The following is a 19,793-nucleotide window of genomic DNA, read 5'->3' on the forward strand; positions in this document are numbered from 1 at the left end:
TTTGTCCTTTTTTAACACCTGGTCGTCCACTTGTGGTAGGAGGGGATTTTAACTGTGTTGTTGATGCTGCAGATATGAGTACCGCTCCCTCACTGTGTCCAGAACTTTCCGCGTTGATTACTGCTGCTGATTTGTGTGATACTTGGCGACATTTCCACCCACGTCGCACTGTATTCACGCACATCTACAACACCGGGGGCAGTCGCCTTGACCGTATTTATGTCTCTCGCGCCCTCAAGGATGCTCTCCGTCGTGTTGACGTGCTCCCCGTGGCGTTCAGTGACCACTGTGGCTACGTTTGTGATGTGCGGCTGCAGGGTGGAGCTGCGGCTCCTGTCCCGCGGGTTTGGAAGCTAAACGTTACTCATTTGCCGAAGGATGGTTTCCGACTAACTATTACGGCTGTGTGGGAATCTTGCATTCAAAAAGTTGGCAACTACCCTTCGACGCTTGATTGGTGGTTGGCGTTAGCTAAGCCTCAGCTACGTCGTGCCGCGCAAGCGTTCAGTCGCGAGGAGTCGTACTGGAGGCACCGTACGCTCGACTTTTACCAGCAGTGTCTTAGGGATGCCTTCGACGCCCCTATTGACCAATTTGGTAACCTCCGTCTGCGGCTCAATCGCATTAAGAGCAAGATTCTGGGGATCCATCGCGAAAGGGCGAAAGGCTACGTAGTCCGTAGTCGTTTCGCGGGCGCCGTTGATGAGGAGCATCCGACGACTTTTTATTTGGCAAAGGAGCGACGCTTGGCGTCTACGAAATGTGTTCGCAGTTTGCTAACAGATGATGGCGATCGCCTCGTTGGCAGGCGGGATGTGGTCGCTCACGTCACTGCGTATTATTCTGCGTTGTTTTCCAACTGTGATGGTGATGGCATCGCCACTGCCGCCTGTTTAGACGAGTTGCGTTGTTTTTTAACGGACGCCGATCGCGCCGAGTTAACTGCAGCGTTGTTGCCACAAGATGTTTTATCGATATTGAAGGCGTGTCCAAAGGGGAAGTCTCCTGGGCCCGACGGTTTACCGACGGAATTTTATCTAGCCATCTGGGACATTATTGGGGGCACGTTCACTTCCTTGATTAACGAAGTCCTTCGTGGTGTGGCGGTACCCGGCCGTTTTATGGACGGTAGGGTGGTGCTTATTCCTAAGAAGGAAGGAGACTGTCGCGTCCAAGACCTGCGGCCTATCACTTTATTAAATGCCGACTATAAGATCGTTGCGAGGTGCGTGGCTGACAAGTTGAAATCTGTCATGGATAAGGTTATTGCTGCTCCCCAGTCGTGTGGAGTACGGCATCGTAACATCTTTACTGCGGCTTCTGCATACAGGGATGTTGTCTGTTCAGCAGCGGCTCCTGGTTCCTCCGCCGGAATCTTATCCATTGACTTTGCCAACGCCTTCGATCGTGTCAGCCACGAATACCTCCTTCAGGTCATGTCGCGCATGGGTTTCGGTCTCCAATTTCTGGAAGTGGTACGCAACTTACTCACGGGAGCTCGGTCGGTCGTCATTGTCAATGGCTGGCCGACAGTGCCTCTTCCGATACGTCGTTCTGTTCGACAAGGCTGTCCGTTGTCCATGTTTTACTTTGTGCTTGCCATCGATCCACTGTTGCGAGCTCTCGACCGTACACTCCATGGGATTCAAATTGGCAATGTGTCGTTGCGATGTTCAGCCTACGCTGATGATGTGGGCGTTTTTGTAGCGCATACGGCGGATATTGATGCCACTAGAGCTTTATTGGACCGTTACGAACGAGCTTCTGGTGCCCGAATCAATGCACGGAAAACTGTGCTCCTTCCACTGGGGTTGCACGGTGTTGACGACCGAAGGCCGTGGTTCCGCGTTGTTTCCCACCACACCATTTTGGGTCTCGACGTTACTGCGTCGCCGCAGAACATGCAGGCTCGGAACTGGCGGTCACTCCTTACGGGTATTCGCATTCTATGTCGTACACATGCTTCCCGACGGCTCAATTTGCTACAAAAAGTCGACCTCATTAACACGTTTATTCTCTCGCGGGCATGGTATGTTGCGCAGCTGCTCTGCGTCCCGAAATTGATTGCGCGTTCCATCTCACGTGTTGTTTTCTGGTTATTGTGGCGTCATGAAATTTTTAAGGTGCGGGCGTCGGTCTGTGTCCTTGACAGATCCTTGGGAGGACTAGGACTTGTGGATTTTGGACGTAAATGTGCGGCGTTGCTTGTAAATCGCACAGCTGCGCTGCAGACCAGCTGTCCAGGTGGCTCCACGGCTGCTTTATTGGAGATTTGTCGGCCGGCGTCTGAGTGCGCCCCTGTTTCTGTCGCCGACATCCCGTATCGTTTGTCGTTCCTGCGAGAATATTATCTCACTCGCAGTTACGTTTTAAGAACGGCTAACGATCCACACTGTACCGCTCGGCGTCTCTACGCCGACCTGATGGGACGGCCGCCGGTTCACAAGTTGGAGGTTCGCCTCCCTGCTGTGAACTGGAAACAGGTGTGGGCAAACATCAATGACAGCGTGTTGCCAACCGACGTTTCGGCGTTGTGGTTCAAGTTGGTGAACAACACCTTATCGACCAACCAACGCCTCGCCGACATCCACCTCCTCGCCTCGCCCAACTGTGGCAGGTGTGGCGCGCCTGACACCAGGGAGCACCGGCTGCAGTGTCGGGCTGTTGCAGACGTGTGGTCGCTTTGTCAGATCATGCTCGCACTTATTCATAGAACTGTACCGGCAAATGTCACTGTGACTTCCGTTATTACCCCTGATTTTAAGTATTTTCCACGTGCAAGGCATAAAACTACTGTGTGGTTGTTTGGACATACGGTTTACGCCCTGATTGGTCTGGAACTGTCTGATGCATTTTCTTATCTGGCATATCTCTGGGATTGTTTTGTGACGACGAAACGTAAAAAGACATACAGTGCAGATTTCGCGAACTATTTGAATGTAGCGATCTCTCACGGTTATACGAAAGTTCTGCGACTATGAAATTTTCTTTCTTTCATTTATTCATTCATTTGACTTCTTTATTACTTTTTCCAATTTTTGGACGCCTTGGCGTCTTGTATGTGGTACTGACACACATTTTCTTTCTCTAATTATGGTGACGCCATTTGGGCCGTGTGTTACCTAAATGTGTCAATGCTAATTACTGCCACGACTCTTATGTCTAGCTTACGTGCCTGTTTTTCTTAGTTGTTTTGCCTTTACGAGTGCAGTGTCGCCTTATGTGTTGAGCTCTTTTTTCTGTGGCGTGTCAATTGCCAGGTACTTTAGTTTTTCATTTTTTTCTTGCGGCATGGCGAGTTGCATGTGTGTTTAGCCATTTTTTTTCTGTGGCACGATAATGCGGGTACTTCAATTTTCATTCATTTTTGAAGTGTGGCGAACTTGCAGCCTACTATCTCACGTTTATTTTTTGTGGCAGTGATCCTACATGTGTGTTTCATCTCATTCTTCTGCGGCATGATAAATGCCAGGTAATCCTGTTTCATTTGTTTTAAGTGTGAAGAGCTAATTGCCTCATACTTTTGCTTTTGCTTTTATTTTTTGTGGCGGTGGTCCCTGCAAAATGTTTCACTATTTTTCGGCGGCATGATTATGCCGGTACTTTGATTTTCATTCATTTTTGAATCGTGGCGGACTTGCGGCCTAATGTTTCACATATATTTTTTTTTTGTGGCGGTGACCCTGCATATTAGTTTCAACTAATATTATGCGGCATGATAATGCCAGATAATACAGTTTTCATTTTTTTTCAAGCGTGGTGAGCTTATTGCCCCATAAATTTACTTTTACTTTCTGTGGCGGTGATCGTGAATAATGCGTTTCAAAATAAAATTAAAAAAAATACGCAGGTTCTCGTCAAGAAAAAAAAAATACACTGGTTCTCGTCAAAAAAAAAAAAAAAAAAATAAAAAAAAAAGTACAAAAAAAAAAAATACACCGGTTCTCGTCCGATCACCGAAGTTAAGCATCATCGGGCCCGGTTAGTACTTGGATGGGTGACCGCCTGGGAAACCCGGGTGCTGTTGGCTGCCTTCCATTTTTTTTTGTTATTATGTCGCTACCCCTGCCAGCCCAATTTTCAAACTACCTTTCTGTTGTGACAAAGATGCTTCCTTAAGCCTTTTACACTACTGTAATGGTACGAAAATGCAGTAATTAACTCAGTTTGAGGGAGAATGTGCTAACCAAGTTTGCCAAGAAGACTTTGAAAACGACAAAACAGTACGAATCGGCAGGTGATTTCTGAAATACGTCACCGCCTATTTTTGTGTAGGAGTGTAGAGTTCCAATTTTTTGTAATCACGAATTTATTCCTTAGTCGTCTCGTCTCGTCTCGTCCCGCAGACGTTTGTCGTGCTTGCGCTGTCATATGGACCACGACCCGAGCGGCAGCGAGCGGCAGTCGAGCAAAGTCGGGACAAGTCGGGACGGGGACGGGGACAGGGATAGGAATGGTGCGAATGCACTGCAAACTACGCACACACCTGGTGTGAGGCGAGGCGAGGCGACGCGAGGCGAGGCGAGGCGAGGAAGCCCACATGCTACCAGTGGCGCCCTCCAGCACGACACTGCCACACCACGCACAGGCCCTCCGCTGGACACCAGGGACAAGATGCGTCCTCCGCTAGTGTCGAAGGCTGCACGCGCGCAGCGAATGACAGGAGGTGCAACGAGCAGCAGTGCGTCTCACACACGCGGCGGTGCGCCCGCTAATTCGGCCGTCGCTCTGCTGGGACGCCGGGCGCGCCCCCCGCGCCGTCCTCGAGGAACTGGCTGTTGCGGAAGGAAGTGCTTTCGTCAAATGCGGTCGAAAACTAACATTTTGTGTGTTGGGAGAAAAGCCGAACGCGGATTCTGCCGTGCTCCTACATTAGATGAGCGCCAACGGCCATACCATGATGAATACACCGGTTCTCGTCCGATCACCGAAGTTAAGCATCATCGGGCCCGGTTAGTACTTGGATGGGTGACCGCCTGGGAAACCCGGGTGCTGTTGGCTGCCTTCCATTTTTTTTTGTTATTATGTCGCTACCCCTGCCAGCCCAATTTTCAAACTACCTTTCTGTTGTGACAAAGATGCTTCCTTAAGCCTTTTACACTACTGTAATGGTACGAAAATGCAGTAATTAACTCAGTTTGAGGGAGAATGTGCTAACCAAGTTTGCCAAGAAGACTTTGAAAACGACAAAACAGTACGAATCGGCAGGTGATTTCTGAAATACGTCACCGCCTATTTTTGTGTAGGAGTGTAGAGTTCCAAATTTTTGTAATCACGAATTTATTCCTTAGTCGTCTCGTCTCGTCTCGTCCCGCAGACGTTTGTCGTGCTTGCGCTGTCATATGGACCACGACCCGAGCGGCAGCGAGCGGCAGTCGAGCAAAGTCGGGACGGGGACGGGGACAGGGATAGGAATGGTGCGAATGCACTGCAAACTACGCACACACCTGGTGTGAGGCGAGGCGAGGCGAGGCGAGGAAGCCCACATGCTACCAGTGGCGCCCTCCAGCACGACACTGCCACACCACGCACAGGCCCTCCGCTGGACACCAGGGACAAGATGCGTCCTCCGCTAGTGTCGAAGGCTGCACGCGCCCAGCAACACCTCGGTGCTGTGGCTCCGCCTGCGGTCGTTCGCTGTCAGTGTTGACTTGGCTGTCGTCGCGTGCGCATCGGCGCGCGGTTGCTCCTGCCAGAGTTTTGTGTTTGCTGTTCTACAGCCGGTGAGTACCATTATGTCGACATTCAATAGGGCGAATAGCGCACAGTGCGTTTTTGATCGAAATGCAAAGCGGCCGACAGCTTTTGAGATACATGAATGGATTTTCGAAGAACTTAAGTTACCGGATGAGGTCGTTGACACTTTTCAGCTTGATTTTATACTGTACTCCTTGTTTATCAAGTTTATTAATGTAGCCCATTACGATAAATTTATCGAAACGTTTGCTGGCGTGCGTAAATTTAAACATTTCGACGGCAGTGTCAGTGATGTCCAGATTGTTCCCTCTGGTTACGGTGTGCGAACTGTTCGTGTTTTTAACGTGCCACCTGAATGTCCCAACGACTATATCTCTCGCGGGTTGACACAGTTTGGCACGGTCTTGTCGATAAGTAATGACAAGTGGGGTAGTGGATACCGTTACCAAGTTAACAGTGGCGTACGGAGTGTTAGAATCGATTTGAAAAAGCACATTCCGTCTTACTTCATGATCGCGGGCGTGCGTGCGCAAATAAGTTATGTCGGGCAACCGCCAACTTGTTCTGTTTGTCACTCATCGGAACATTTGCGTACGGACTGTCCACGCCGACGCCCTGTTCAGCTCCCGCGCGAACGGCCTGTAGACGCCTCTGGCCAGTTTGTGCCGCTTCTTAGTGAAGTAGTAGCGGGCACGGTATCCCACCCCGTCCCACCGGTTCCGCCACCTGCAGTAGACGCACCCGTTCCCTCTGTTTCAGTGTCTAATGTTATGGATGTTGTAGACGCGACACCGGTAGAATCTCTTCCTTCGCAGTCAGAGTCCGTTCCGCCAACTGAAGTACCGGTACCGTCTGTCCCTGTTTCTGAACATGTGGAGGCGATTCTGCCCCCGCCGCCCGCCCCGAAGGAAAAGCCTACGCTGCCGAAGCAGCAGCGTAAGCGGAAGGGGAAGAAATCGAGGGACAGCTCACCGACCGTTCTTTCAGGAACTGGTAGTGACTCGGAGACACTGTCGTCGTGCTCAGGGGGTGGGACGAAAGATACGAGGGAGACGCGCATCCAAGAGCAGACCCAGCATTTACGTCAGATACTGGGCGATCAGGGCGATAGGGCTGAGCCGCCTGTTAAGCGTAAGAGCGATCAGGTCGGCAATCTGTCACTGCGACGGCAACGCACGCGTTCGGAGGCGGCTGCGGCCTCCCCCGCCCGTATGGAACCGATGGAGGCAGAATCCTCGCAAGTTGACAGGGACCGTATGGAACAGGATGACGCTTGGTGGAAGTCGCCGGAGGACGCCCCACTGTCGGGGGTGGTTCCGGACCCCCCACCCGCGCCTACGTAAATGCATTTTTGTTCATACCACTCAGTAGTTTTAAATGTTAACTTTCTGTGATTGTCAAATGTTTCTTGTGTTTGTACTAATCACGCTGTGTCTTGCACGTGGACAATAATTTACGGTAGAGCTTTCTCCCCTTTGCTCTTTTTGTACAGTGGCTTGCCAAAGGTTTCCGCGTGTAGCAATGGTGTTTTCTATTTACTATGAATGTTTGCCGTGACGTGTTTGTCAGCCCATGGACGGTGCAGTTTCGCCGCTTGCCTTCCTGTTGCCGCCGTTATCATCTGATTTCAGTGTCGTGCTAATTATGTTTCGCTTCTATTGTCATATTGTCTTGTGGCAATGTTGCTATGTTGAGGGGCGGTTTTCTGTCTGCTTTTTGGCGTCCTTTTTTTGCAGCAGTTTATTTTTAGAAATCCATGTGTTTTCCTGTGCTTACTTGCTGTCTGATGTCTGTTGTTCTATCTACGGTTTATTAATGCCGCTTAATATTCATGTCCACTTTGCTGTCTTGCTGTCGTCGTGAAGTTTTGTAATGTGCCAGCGATGTTGTAAGTTTGGCGTACTTATCGCGTGTCATATAAATGACATTAACATGCCACGTTTGTTGCGTTTTTCCGCTGCCTTTCCGGAAAGATTGTACACGCGCGTTTAATTATGTGGAGTTGGTTGTCGTTATTTCGCGCAGCTGTTGTGTTCCACTGTGTTCGGTCTGCGCTGTGCGCATGTTCAATGCACGCATGTTTTTCTGTTCTCATTGTGTTACTTTTATTATGCGTGACTAATGTCCTATCTGTTGCAATTATCAGGTGGGTCTTGCTTTGCTGCGGGGTTTTTGTTTGCCGCTTTTTTTTCTATTTGTGCAACCTCCTGCGGGTTTGCAAATTCTAGAATGGTGTAATTCCGGCCAGTTTTGTCATATTTTTCTTACAAGTTCTACTGTGTTATTAACGGGGTGGGTATGTGGTATCTGCCCACTTGTGTTTTTACGTTTTATTTTTTATTATGCATGTTGTGTCTCTCTCCACTTTTACATTTGTACATGTTCACTTCCATTTGTATCCTCATGACAGGGATATCGTTTTGTGTACTTTCCTACCACGTTAAGTGACGCGCCTCCTGTCGGATGGCTTGATGTTTTTCTCTTTACTCCACCTCTAGACTGATGAGTTTATTTTCAATCTTAACGTTGAATGTCAATACCGTCACGGCTGCGTATAAGGTGTTATTATTTACTGACCTCCTAAAATTTGGCCGTTATGATGTTGTTTTTCTTCAGGAGGTGGCCGGCAGAGTTTTTAGTGATATTCCTGGCTATGATGTTATTTACAATGTGGACCGTGACTCTAAGTGTGGCACTGCCATTTTATTCAAAGAGTCGTTAGAGCCACAAGATGTTCAGGTGATGCCTAACGGCCGTGCTATTGCGTGTACGATAAGAGGAGTCCGTGTTGTAAATATCTATGCGGCGTCGGGCGCGGACAGGCGCCGTGACCGGTCGCGTTTTTTTAGCTATGAGATTTGTCCTTTTTTAACACCTGGTCGTCCACTTGTGGTAGGAGGGGATTTTAACTGTGTTGTTGATGCTGCAGATATGAGCACCGCTCCCTCACTGTGTCCAGAACTTTCCGCGTTGATTACTGCTGCTGATTTGTGTGATACTTGGCGACATTTCCACCCACGTCGCACTGTATTCACGCACATCTACAACACCGGGGGCAGTCGCCTTGACCGTATTTATGTCTCTCGCGCCCTCAAGGATGCTCTCCGTCGTGTTGACGTGCTCCCCGTGGCGTTCAGTGACCACTGTGGCTACGTTTGTGATGTGCGGCTGCAGGGTGGAGCTGCGGCTCCTGTCCCGCGGGTTTGGAAGCTAAACGTTACTCACTTGCCGAAGGATGGTTTCCGACTAACTATTACGGCTGTGTGGGAATCTTGCATTCAAAAAGTTGGCAACTACCCTTCGACGCTTGATTGGTGGTTGGCGTTAGCTAAGCCTCAGCTACGTCGTGCCGCGCAAGCGTTCAGTCGCGAGGAGTCGTACTGGAGGAACCGTACGCTCGACTTTTACCAGCAGTGCCTTAGGGATGCTTTCGACGCCCCTATTGACCAATTTGGTAACCTCCGTCTGCGGCTCAATCGCATTAAGAGCAAGATTCTGGGGATCCATCGCGAAAGGGCGAAAGGCTACATAGTCCGTAGTCGTTTCGCGGGCGCCGTTGATGAGGAGCATCCGACGATTTTTTATTTGGCAAAGGAGCGACGCTTGGCGTCTACGAAATGTGTTCGCAGTTTGCTAACAGATGATGGCGATCGCCTCGTTGGCAGGCGGGATGTGGTCGCTCACGTCACTGCGTATTATTCTGCGTTGTTTTCCAACTGTGATGGTGATGGCATCGCCACTGCCGCCTGTTTAGACGAGTTGCGTTGTTTTTTAACGGACGCCGATCGCGCCGAGTTAACTGCAGCGTTGTTGCCACAAGATGTTTTATCGATATTGAAGGCGTGTCCAAAGGGGAAGTCTCCAGGGCCCGACGGTTTACCGACGGAATTTTATCTAGCCATCTGGGACATTATTGGGGGCACGTTCACTTCCTTGATTAACGAAGTCCTTCGTGGTGTGGCGGTACCCGGCCGTTTTATGGACGGTAGGGTGGTGCTTATTCCTAAGAAGGAAGGAGACTGTCGCGTTCAAGACCTGCGGCCTATCACTTTATTAAATGCCGACTATAAGATCGTTGCGAGGTGCGTGGCTGACAAGTTGAAATCTGTCATGGATAAGGTTATTGCTGCTCCCCAGTCGTGTGGAGTACGGCATCGTAACATCTTTACTGCGGCTTCTGCATACAGGGATGTTGTCTGTTCAGCAGCGGCTCCTGGTTCCTCCGCCGGAATCTTATCCATTGACTTCGCCAACGCCTTCGATCGTGTCAGCCACGAATACCTCCTTCAGGTCATGTCGCGCATGGGTTTCGGTCTCCAATTTCTGGAAGTGGTACGCAACTTACTTACGGGAGCTCGGTCGGTCGTCATTGTCAATGGCTGGCCGACCGTGCCTCTTCCGATACGTCGTTCTGTTCGACAAGGCTGTCCGTTGTCGATGTTTTACTTTGTGCTTGCCATCGATCCACTGTTGCGAGCTCTCGACCGTACACTCCATGGGATTCAAATTGGCAATGTGTCGTTGCGATGTTCAGCTTACGCTGATGATGTGGGCGTTTTTGTAGCTCATACGGCGGATATTGATGCCACTAGAGCTTTATTGGAACGTTACGAACGAGCTTCTGGTGCCCGAATCAATGCACGGAAAACTGTGCTCCTTCCACTGGGGTTGCACGGTGTTGACGACCGAAGGCCGTGGTTCCGCGTTGTTTCCCACCACACCATTTTGGGTCTCGACGTTACTGCGTCGCCGCAGAACATGCAGGCTCGGAACTGGCGGTCACTCCTTACGGGTATTCGCATTCTTTGTCGTACACATGCTTCCCGACGGCTCAATTTGCTACAAAAAGTCGACCTCATTAACACGTTTATTCTCTCGCGGGCATGGTATGTTGCGCAGCTGCTCTGCGTCCCGAAATTGATTGCGCGTTCCATCTCACGTGTTGTTTTTTGGTTATTGTGGCGTCATGAAATTTTTAAGGTGCGGGCGTCGGTCTGTGTCCTTGACAGATCCTTGGGAGGACTAGGACTTGTGGATTTTGGACGTAAATGTGCGGCGTTGCTTGTAAACCGCACAGCTGCGCTGCAGACCAGCTGTCCGGGTGGCTCCACGGCTGCTTTATTGGAGATTTGTCGGCCGGCGTCTGAGTGCGCCCCTGTTTCTGTCGCCGACATCCCGTATCGTTTGTCGTTCCTGCGAGAATATTATCTCACTCGCAGTTACGTTTTAAGAACGGCTAACGATCCACACTGTACCGCTCGGCGTCTCTACGCCGACCTGATGGGACGGCCGCCGGTTCACAAGTTGGAGGTTCGCCTCCCTGCTGTGAACTGGAAACAGGTGTGGGCGAACATCAATGACAGCGTGTTGCCAACCGACGTTTCGGCGTTGTGGTTCAAGTTGGTGAACAACACCTTATCGACCAACCAACGCCTCGCCGACATCCACCTCCTCGCCTCGCCCAACTGTGGCAGGTGTGGCGCGCCTGACACCAGGGAGCACCGGCTGCAGTGTCGGGCTGTTGCAGACGTGTGGTCGCTTTGTCAGATCATACTCGCACTTATTCATAGAACTGTACCGGCAAATGTCACTGTGACTTCCGTTGTTACCCCTGATTTTAAGTATTTTCCACGTGCACGGCATACAACTACTGTGTGGTTATTTGGACATACGGTTTACGCCCTGATTGGTCTGGAACTGTCTGATGCATTTTCTTATTTGGCCTATCTCTGGGATTGTTTTGTGACGGCGAAACGTAAGACGACATACAGTGCAGATTTCGCGAACTATTTGAATGTAGCGATCTCTCACGCTTATACGAAAGTTCTGCGACTATGAAATTTTCTTTCTTTCATTTATTCATTAATTTGACTTATTACTTTTTTTTCCAATTTTTGGACGCTTTGGCGTCTTGTATGTGGTACTGCCAATACATATTTTCTTTCTCTAATTATGGTGACGCCATTCGGGCCGTGTGTTACCTTAATGTGTCAATGCTAATTACTGCCACGACTCTTATGTCTAGCTTACGTGCCTGTTTTTCTTAGTTGTTTTGCCTTTACGAGTGCAGTGTCGCCTTCTTATGTGTTGAGCTCTTTTTTTCTGTGGCATATCAATTGCCAGGTACTTTAGTTTTCATTTTTTTTTCTTGCGGCATGGCGAGCTGCATGTGTGTTTAGCCATTTTTTCTGTGGCACGATAATGCGGGTACTTCAATTTTACATTCATTTTTGAAGGGTGGCGAACTTGCAGCCTACTATCTCACGTTTATTTTTTGTGGCAGTGATCCTACAGTGTGTTTCAACTCATTATTCTGCGGCATGATAATGCCAGGTAATCTTGTTTCATTTGTTTTAAGTGTGAAGAGCTAATTGCCTCATCCTTTTGCTTCTACTTTTTGTGGCGGTGGTCCCTGCAGAATGTTTGACTATTTTTCGGCGGCATGATTATGCCGGTACTTTGATTTTCATTCATTTTTGAAGCGTGGCGGACTTGCAGCCTAATGTTTCACATATATATATTTTTTTTTTTTTTTTTTTTTTTTTTTTTTGCGGCGGTGACCCTGCATATTAGTTTCAACTAATTTTATGCGGCATGAAAATGCCAGATAATACCGTTTTCATTTTTTTTCACAAGCGTGGTGAGCTTATTGCCCCATAAATTTACTTTACTTTCTGTGGCGGTGATCGTGAATAATGCGTTTCAAAAAATAAAAAATAAAAAAATAAACCGGTTCTCGTCCGATCACCGAAGTTAAGCATCATCGGGCCCGGTTAGTACTTGGATGGGTGACCGCCTAGGAAACCCGGGTGCTGTTGGCTCCCTTTCTTTTTTTTTCCTTTTTATGTCGCTACTCCTGCCAGCCCTCTTTCCATACTACCCAAAAAAAAAAAAAGAAAAAAAAATAAAAAAAAAATACACCGGTTCTCGTCCGATCACCGAAGTTAAGCATCATCGGGCCCGGTTAGTACTTGGATGGGTGACCGCCTGGGAAACCCGGGTGCTGTTGGCTCCCTTCCTTTTTTTGTTTTTTTTTTGTTTTATGTCGCTACCCCTACCAGCCCAATTTTCAAACCACCTTTCTGTTGTGACAAAGATGCTTCCTTAAGCCTTTTAAACTACTGCAATGGTACGAAAATGCAGTAATCAACCCAGTTTAAAAAAAAAAAAAATACACCGGTTCTCGTCCGATCACCGAAGTTAAGCATCATCGGGCCCGGTTAGTACTTGGATGGGTGACCGCCTGGGAAACCCGGGTGCTGTTGGCTGCCTTCCTTTTTTTTTTTTTTTTTTTTGTTATCATGTCGCTACCCCTGCCAGCCCAATTTTCAAACTACCTTTCTGTTGTGACAGAGATGCTTCCTTAAGCCTTTTAAACTACTGTAATGGTACGAAAATGCAGTAATTAACTCAGTTTGAGGGAGAATGTGCTAACCAAGTTTGCCAAGAAGACTTTGAAAACGACAAAACAGTACGAATCGGCAGGTGATTTCTGAAATACGTCACCGCCTATTTTTGTGTAGGAGTGTAGAGTTCCAAATTTTTGTAATCACGAATTTATTCCTTAGTCGTCTCGTCTCGTCTCGTCCCGCAGACGTTTGTCGTGCTTGCGCTGTCATATGGACCACGACCCGAGCGGCAGCGAGCGGCAGTCGAGCAGGGATAGGAATGGTGCGAATGCACTGATAGTAGATATTTTTCTTCTGTTTTCTGTAACATGTTATGTGTCAGATACTTCTATATATCTGTATGCTATTATGGGCATGATTTTGTAGATATTTTTCTTCTGTTTTCTGTAACATGTTATGTGTCAGATACTTCTATATATCTGTATGCTATTATGGGCATGATTTTGTATACCGTTTGGCAAACCTTATAGTCTGTCACAAAATATTGTAAACACACTATTTCCAAATTTGGTGGGGGGGATATTTCAATTGGATACCCTCCTCTAGCAATGCCTTTTTTTTTTTTTTTTATAGAAATACGCGAATCGAAAGGTATTGTAAATCTTGTGTAGGTTAAATTTATCTTGACTGTTTCACTGAAAGAATACATTTGATTTTATATGTGATCTACTATACTTCAGGCTAAAATGTATGAAAATAAATTAATTTGTTTCAATCGTTATTTACTGATCTGTATGTGTGGTTAAAATTACTTTTCTTTCAAAAATATTTGAAATTACGAAATATCTGGCATATTTAAAATTCACAATCGATCACTATTTATTAACTTTATTTCTGGATTAATTTGTAAAATACTGATATTTCTTGGTGATGATTCTTCTTTTGTCAAGAAAGCTTTGTAAACTCTTTGGAATATTGTGAATACCGCAGAATGTAAGTACAAACATCAATAAAGTTTTGCATCACCTCAGTTGCGAGAGTTCAGGAACCTGTACAGAAAATTGGAATAGTGATCAATATTAACGTAATTTCCGCCCTTTTTATTGCTCATGAAAACCACACATTGCATGTTGTACCACCATACAGCGAGACCCTGAGAGGTAGTGGTCCAGATTACTGTACACACTGGTGCCTCTAATGTCTGATAAGACGTCCTCCTGCATTGGTGCATGCCTGCATTCGTCGTGGCACACTATCCACAAGTTCATCAAGGCACTGTTGGTCCAGATTGTCCTCAACAACGATTCGGCGTGGGCCTCTCAGAGTGGTTGGTGGGTCATGTCGCACATAAGCAGCCCTTTTCAATCCATCCCAGGCATGTTCGATAGGGTTCATGTCTGGCGAACATCCTGGTCACTCTAGTCGAGTGATGTCGTTATCCTGAAACAAGTCATTCACAACATGGGCAAGATGGGGACGCGAATTGTCGTCCGTAAAGACGAATGCCTCGCCAATATGCTGCCGACCATAGGCCGGAAGATAGCATTCACGTATCGTACAGCCATTACGGCGCCTTCCATGACCAACAGCGGCGTATGTCGGCCCCACACAATGCCACCACAAAAGAGCAGAGAACTTCCACCTTGCTACACTCGCTGGACGGTGTGTCTAAGGCGTTCAGCCTGACCGGGTTGCCTCCAAACAGGGCTGCGACGGTTGTCTGGTTGAAAGTATATACGCTCCATTTGGCCTGTTGTTGGGCACATCTGTAGCGCGCAGCGTTGTGTCGTGGTTGCGAAAATGGACCTCGCCATGGACGTCGGGAGTGAAGTTGCGCATCATGCAGCCTATTGCGCACAGTTTGAGTCGTAACACGACGTCCTGTGGCTGCTCGAAATCATTATTCAACATGGTGGCGTTGCTGTCAGTGTTCATCCGAGCCATAATCCGTAGGTAGCGGTCTTCTACTGCAGTAGTAGCCCTTGGGCGGCCTGAGTGAGGCATGGCATCAACAGTTCCTGGCTCTCTGTATCTCCATGTCCGAACAACATCGCTTTGGTTCACTCTGAGACGCCTGGACACTTCCCTTGTTGAAAGCCCTTCCTGGCACAAAGTAACAATGCGGACTCGATGGAATCGCGGTGTTGACCGTGTAGGGATGGTTGAACTACAGACAACACGAGCCGTGTACCTCCTTCCTGGTGGAATGACTGGAACTTGAAACATCCCCTTAGAAAATTTATGAATGACAGTGCTGGTAAGACCCTTTCGTTATTTGATTTTCAAACAGCTGAGTAAAACTGAACGCACTCATACATTCACTAAACTTACACACAATTTTTTTTATGGCAACGCAATCTGACTTTCAATAATCCCTACAAAAGAATGGCCCTGACTAACAATAACCTATACGTTTCATGAATCACTTACCTCACAAAAATCTTCGTTACTCAAGCTACTGCAATACAGCGTGCGCCAATACTGCCAGCTAAATAAAAGATTCTAACTACTGAAGGCACTAACTACTGATAGGCATAGTTAGCAAATGATAGAGAACAATGTATTACCTTAATAATATTCAAAAGTCATCATATATATATCAGTTCATGATACCAGTATTAAAAATTTACTCTTTCTGATGGACTCACGTCCAGATCGTCCGCTCTTAAAATTCTGTCATCTTTCTCCCCACATCCACCAGTGCTGGGGGCTCACCTCAAACTGCGCAACGCTACGCGCTGTTCACATCCAGCTGCCCAACACTACAATAGCAAATATTTCAACAATGCAAACCAGCCACAGCCTGCACACAGCACAGTCAGTGATTTTCATACAGAGCACTACGTGGCGTTACCAACATAAAAACCTAAACAGCCTACTTACAAACTGATCGCTGTCGGACCCCCTCCGTTTAATAGGCGCTGAACATGCATGGTTGTTTAGATCTTTGGGCGGGCTTAGTGACATCTCTAAACACTCAAAGGGACTATGTCTGCGATACAATATCCACCGACAGCCTCTGATGGAAACAGACGTGTTTTATGATTGATGTTAACAATGTAATTTGCGGTGTGATAGAAGTTGAAATTGTAAAGACGGTGTGATGTTGAAAAATGTGACACAGAAAAAAATTCAAGAGTAATGCAGGCAAATCTTTATCAGTTATTTAGTATCCTGAACCCACTAAGTCAAAATTTCAGCAGCAAGAATGTATCCATAGATGCGACAACTGCAGCCAAGAACAAGAAAAGATAATGAAGATACGGCAAAAAATTTTTCTGTTGTATATCTTACGCCTCTCGAAGCTTTCAAAACTTGTGCAGAACCACAAAATATTAATAGTTGTGTGTGGGAAGTTAGGATTAATTAAAGAGGCTGTAGAAATAAGAATGTTTGAGAAAATCTTCAACTGTGAATGCGGATGTAACCTTAGCGGTGTATTGAAGCAAGCTGTCCATGCAGGAAAGGGCCAGAGATAATCGTCGCAATGTTTACGTTACGGTGGCAGCGGTGGCGCTACCAGCGCAGTCGTTCACACCATCTGCAACAGCTTTACGTAGCTACCGAGCAATCAGAAGCCGTCTACCAACTATATAAGGCCAACATAGCACCAGCTCTGCCTGCCAGTTGCTTCTGACGATGACGACGGAGGTAACTGTCGAAACCTCAAGGTTTTACGCTGAACTGACGTGGCAAGTTGTCTGAGAACATTTTATGCGATGCTTAGGAAACTTCAAAGTCGATTACCTTGAGAATTTGTGAGAGTCCCATCGGAGCGCTCCGGCTGACTGGTATTTGATATCTGAACTTTACGTACCAGAAATGTACAAAAATTCCGAAATCAGGTGCCGTATGGTCTCTTTGTGAGATGAGGAGGATGTGCAGACTAGAGAAATTTGTGATACCCGACATCCAGCTGTCAGACGACTGATAACAGAATAGAAAGGGAATTTCGATCATTTTGAACAACAATTTCTGTATAGAGTGTCACATCCGAAACATTTCTTTATTAATGGTTTAATAAGTAGAAGTTTGTTACTACAACACATTGTTGGATAGAGACACACATTATACAGAAGGCAGTTGGAATATTTCATCGAGAGTGGTGACGTTACTGCTTCATGCTTCGGCAGTACAAGTGTGAGCAGGTGGAGTCAGCGCACTGTCTGCAGCTTGCTGAACACTGAACTGCAGCAGTATGATGGCGTACGTGACGACCGCAGCCACGTAGCCAGTCAGCAGCCTGCCGTCCACGCTGAACAGGGAACACGCGCTGAATGTGACAGGACAGCAGTGCAGCTGGTGAGACAGCTGGCGCAGCTGCTGGGAGAACTCCTCACTGCCGCCACCTGTCGAGATCATAATGTGTCACTGACTGTAGTCACTAGGTCACAATAAAAGTGTCAATTAAAAGTATAGCTTACTGTTTACTTGTACAATTACTAGTTACGTCCTTAGTAGGAGAAATGGAAGGAAACGTTTGGTGAGAGAGACTTACTATCTGGATCTAAATCTGACTCGACTACAGGCGTTGGAAGTCGCTGTACACTGCACTGATGAGTGTACTGTGCAGCTGTTCCACTCCCAAATTCTGCACGAGCCTTCATGCCTCTTACTTTGCCTTTACGGTACTTAAAAGAATTGATTACTTGACACAGTATAATCGTCCTGCAACTGGTCACTAATGCTCAATTGTCTTTAGCGAAAACTGCGTTCTCTCTCTAAGGATTCCCAGTGAGACTCACCCATTACTGTGATGCTCTCATCTGATCCCAAAGAGTTGCAATACATCTTCAATTATGCCTCTCTATTGAGTCAATGTCTTATTTTATTCCTACCTGGTGGAGATCGACCAGAACTCAAAAATGTGACGGAAAGCATTGTGCTCGAAGCCGGTTTTATAGGTACACTATGCTTTTCCAGAATTTTTCCAATGAAATTTCGTTGGTCATTAGCCTAAGTTATAACTGACCTGATTTTCTCGTTGTGTCAAATTTAATTTTTACCGCTAAGCCTGTATACTAGATTAAGGTTTAAAATTTCATCAAAGACTAGGTTACTAGAGACAGACCACAAGTTCGGAGTTTCAAACGAAATGGAGAGATGAAATGAAATGGAAATTCTGACATTGGCCACAATCAGGCATTGAAATGAATTCTGTGGCGACAAGTGAAAATTTTTTGCCAGGATGGGACTCAGACCCAGATTTCCCATTTTCCGTGAGTGGTCGACTTGTCTGCTTAGACTATCTGAGCATGCTTCCCATCCAACCCAAATTCGAAACTACACTTTATGGCTGTTAATATTATTTCTGTGCGGGTGCGTTCTCTCTCCCGAACCCTTACAGGAAGGGGAGAAGTTTGGTCATATCTTTTTCAAAGGAATCAATCGAGCAATTGTCTAAAGCCATTTAGGGAAAAAATCTAAAGCTGCATTGGCGGATGAGTGTTTGACCACCATCCTACCACATGCGATTCAATTGTTCTACCACTGTGAACCCTCGCTCAATGTGAGAAAGTTACGCAGTTTAGCACTGCACAATTAATACAGTGATATTTTAAACATTTTGTGGCTGTGCACCCAGCAACCGTGTATGCAATTACACAGAATGTAACAGTCAGCCAACCGACGGCACAAAACTATTTTAAAAAACATAAACGAGGTTTCGATAGCTGTAAGACTATCTTAATCAGAATGGTAAAAGTTACATGAACTCAAATGACAAATTTTGAATTTTCAGCAACATTGCTGTCGTCAAATGACACGTTTATTGTTCCATCAGTCAAGATAATGACATAATTCTTGACTCACTGAACAATAAACATGTCATTTGACGATGGCACTGTTACTGAAAATTTAAAAGTTGTCATGTGAGTTCATGTAACTTCTACCAAGCAACAACGAATTTGTTTAAAGCTTGGACGCAGTGCAGCTGTGACGCCACTGAAAAAAGGAAGAGTTGAAGATCACAGTTTGATGTCCAGTTGACAACGAGTTCATTAAAGACGGAGCACAAGTTCAAATTGGTCAAAGATAGGGAAGAACATCAGTCATATCCTTTTCAAAGGGACCATCGAGGCATTTGCCTGAAGCGAAATTGCAGAAAACCTAAACCTGTGTTACAGGACGGGTATTTGAACACTGCTGCTCCTAGGCACGAACCCAATGTCGTGGCACTACGCCTTGTCGCTCTTTAGCATAACCGGAGAATCATTATTGCCCCGCCAAACGCTAGTCTTTTCACAGACGGCTCCTCAGTTTTACTGTAATAACTACACAGGGCCTTAAGAAAAAAGCTCTCCTACTTAGAAATGTAGCTCAATGCCAGTGTGTTGGCTCAGTCTGGAGTGCTTACTACAAGGATTCACTTGCTGCAGTAAGGAAATGTCTAAATTCCGACATAACTTGTATAACAGCTACCGAAAAAAACTAGCCACTTTAGACTTTTTCCTAATTTATTGTAAGAATGAAGCAACCAGCAAGATCCAGCCCGATGTTTTAGGAATAACTATGGAAACATACCACCTATGTCTTGTGAAGTTGGTACTAAAAAAGACTCGAAATATGTTATGAAGTGAAACGAATATTTCACTAAGGGACTAGTTGCTTCTATTTTCAGCAATAATTAATTTAACATACTGTCATGGTGGTCAGAAATATCCACTGTGAACTAGCTTAAATTAATTAATAGGTATCGATCATATGTCTGTGTTTAAACGCTGTTAACTACATTCCCTGTAGACCTAT

At 46.6% G+C, this 19,793-nt stretch overlaps 1 non-coding gene across 1 annotated transcript; it reads left to right on the forward strand.

Annotated features, from left to right (window-relative positions):
• The first annotated feature begins 4,882 nt into the window (after positions 1-4,882).
• On the forward strand, positions 4,883-5,001 carry LOC126238291 (5S ribosomal RNA). Its single transcript, XR_007545308.1, has one exon. It is a non-coding gene; the product is annotated as a 5S ribosomal RNA (ribosomal RNA).
• Positions 5,002-19,793: the final 14,792 nt, after the last annotated feature.

This window comes from Schistocerca nitens, chromosome 2, assembly GCF_023898315.1.
Source record: "Schistocerca nitens isolate TAMUIC-IGC-003100 chromosome 2, iqSchNite1.1, whole genome shotgun sequence".
NCBI classification, from domain to species: domain Eukaryota; kingdom Metazoa; phylum Arthropoda; class Insecta; order Orthoptera; family Acrididae; genus Schistocerca; species Schistocerca nitens.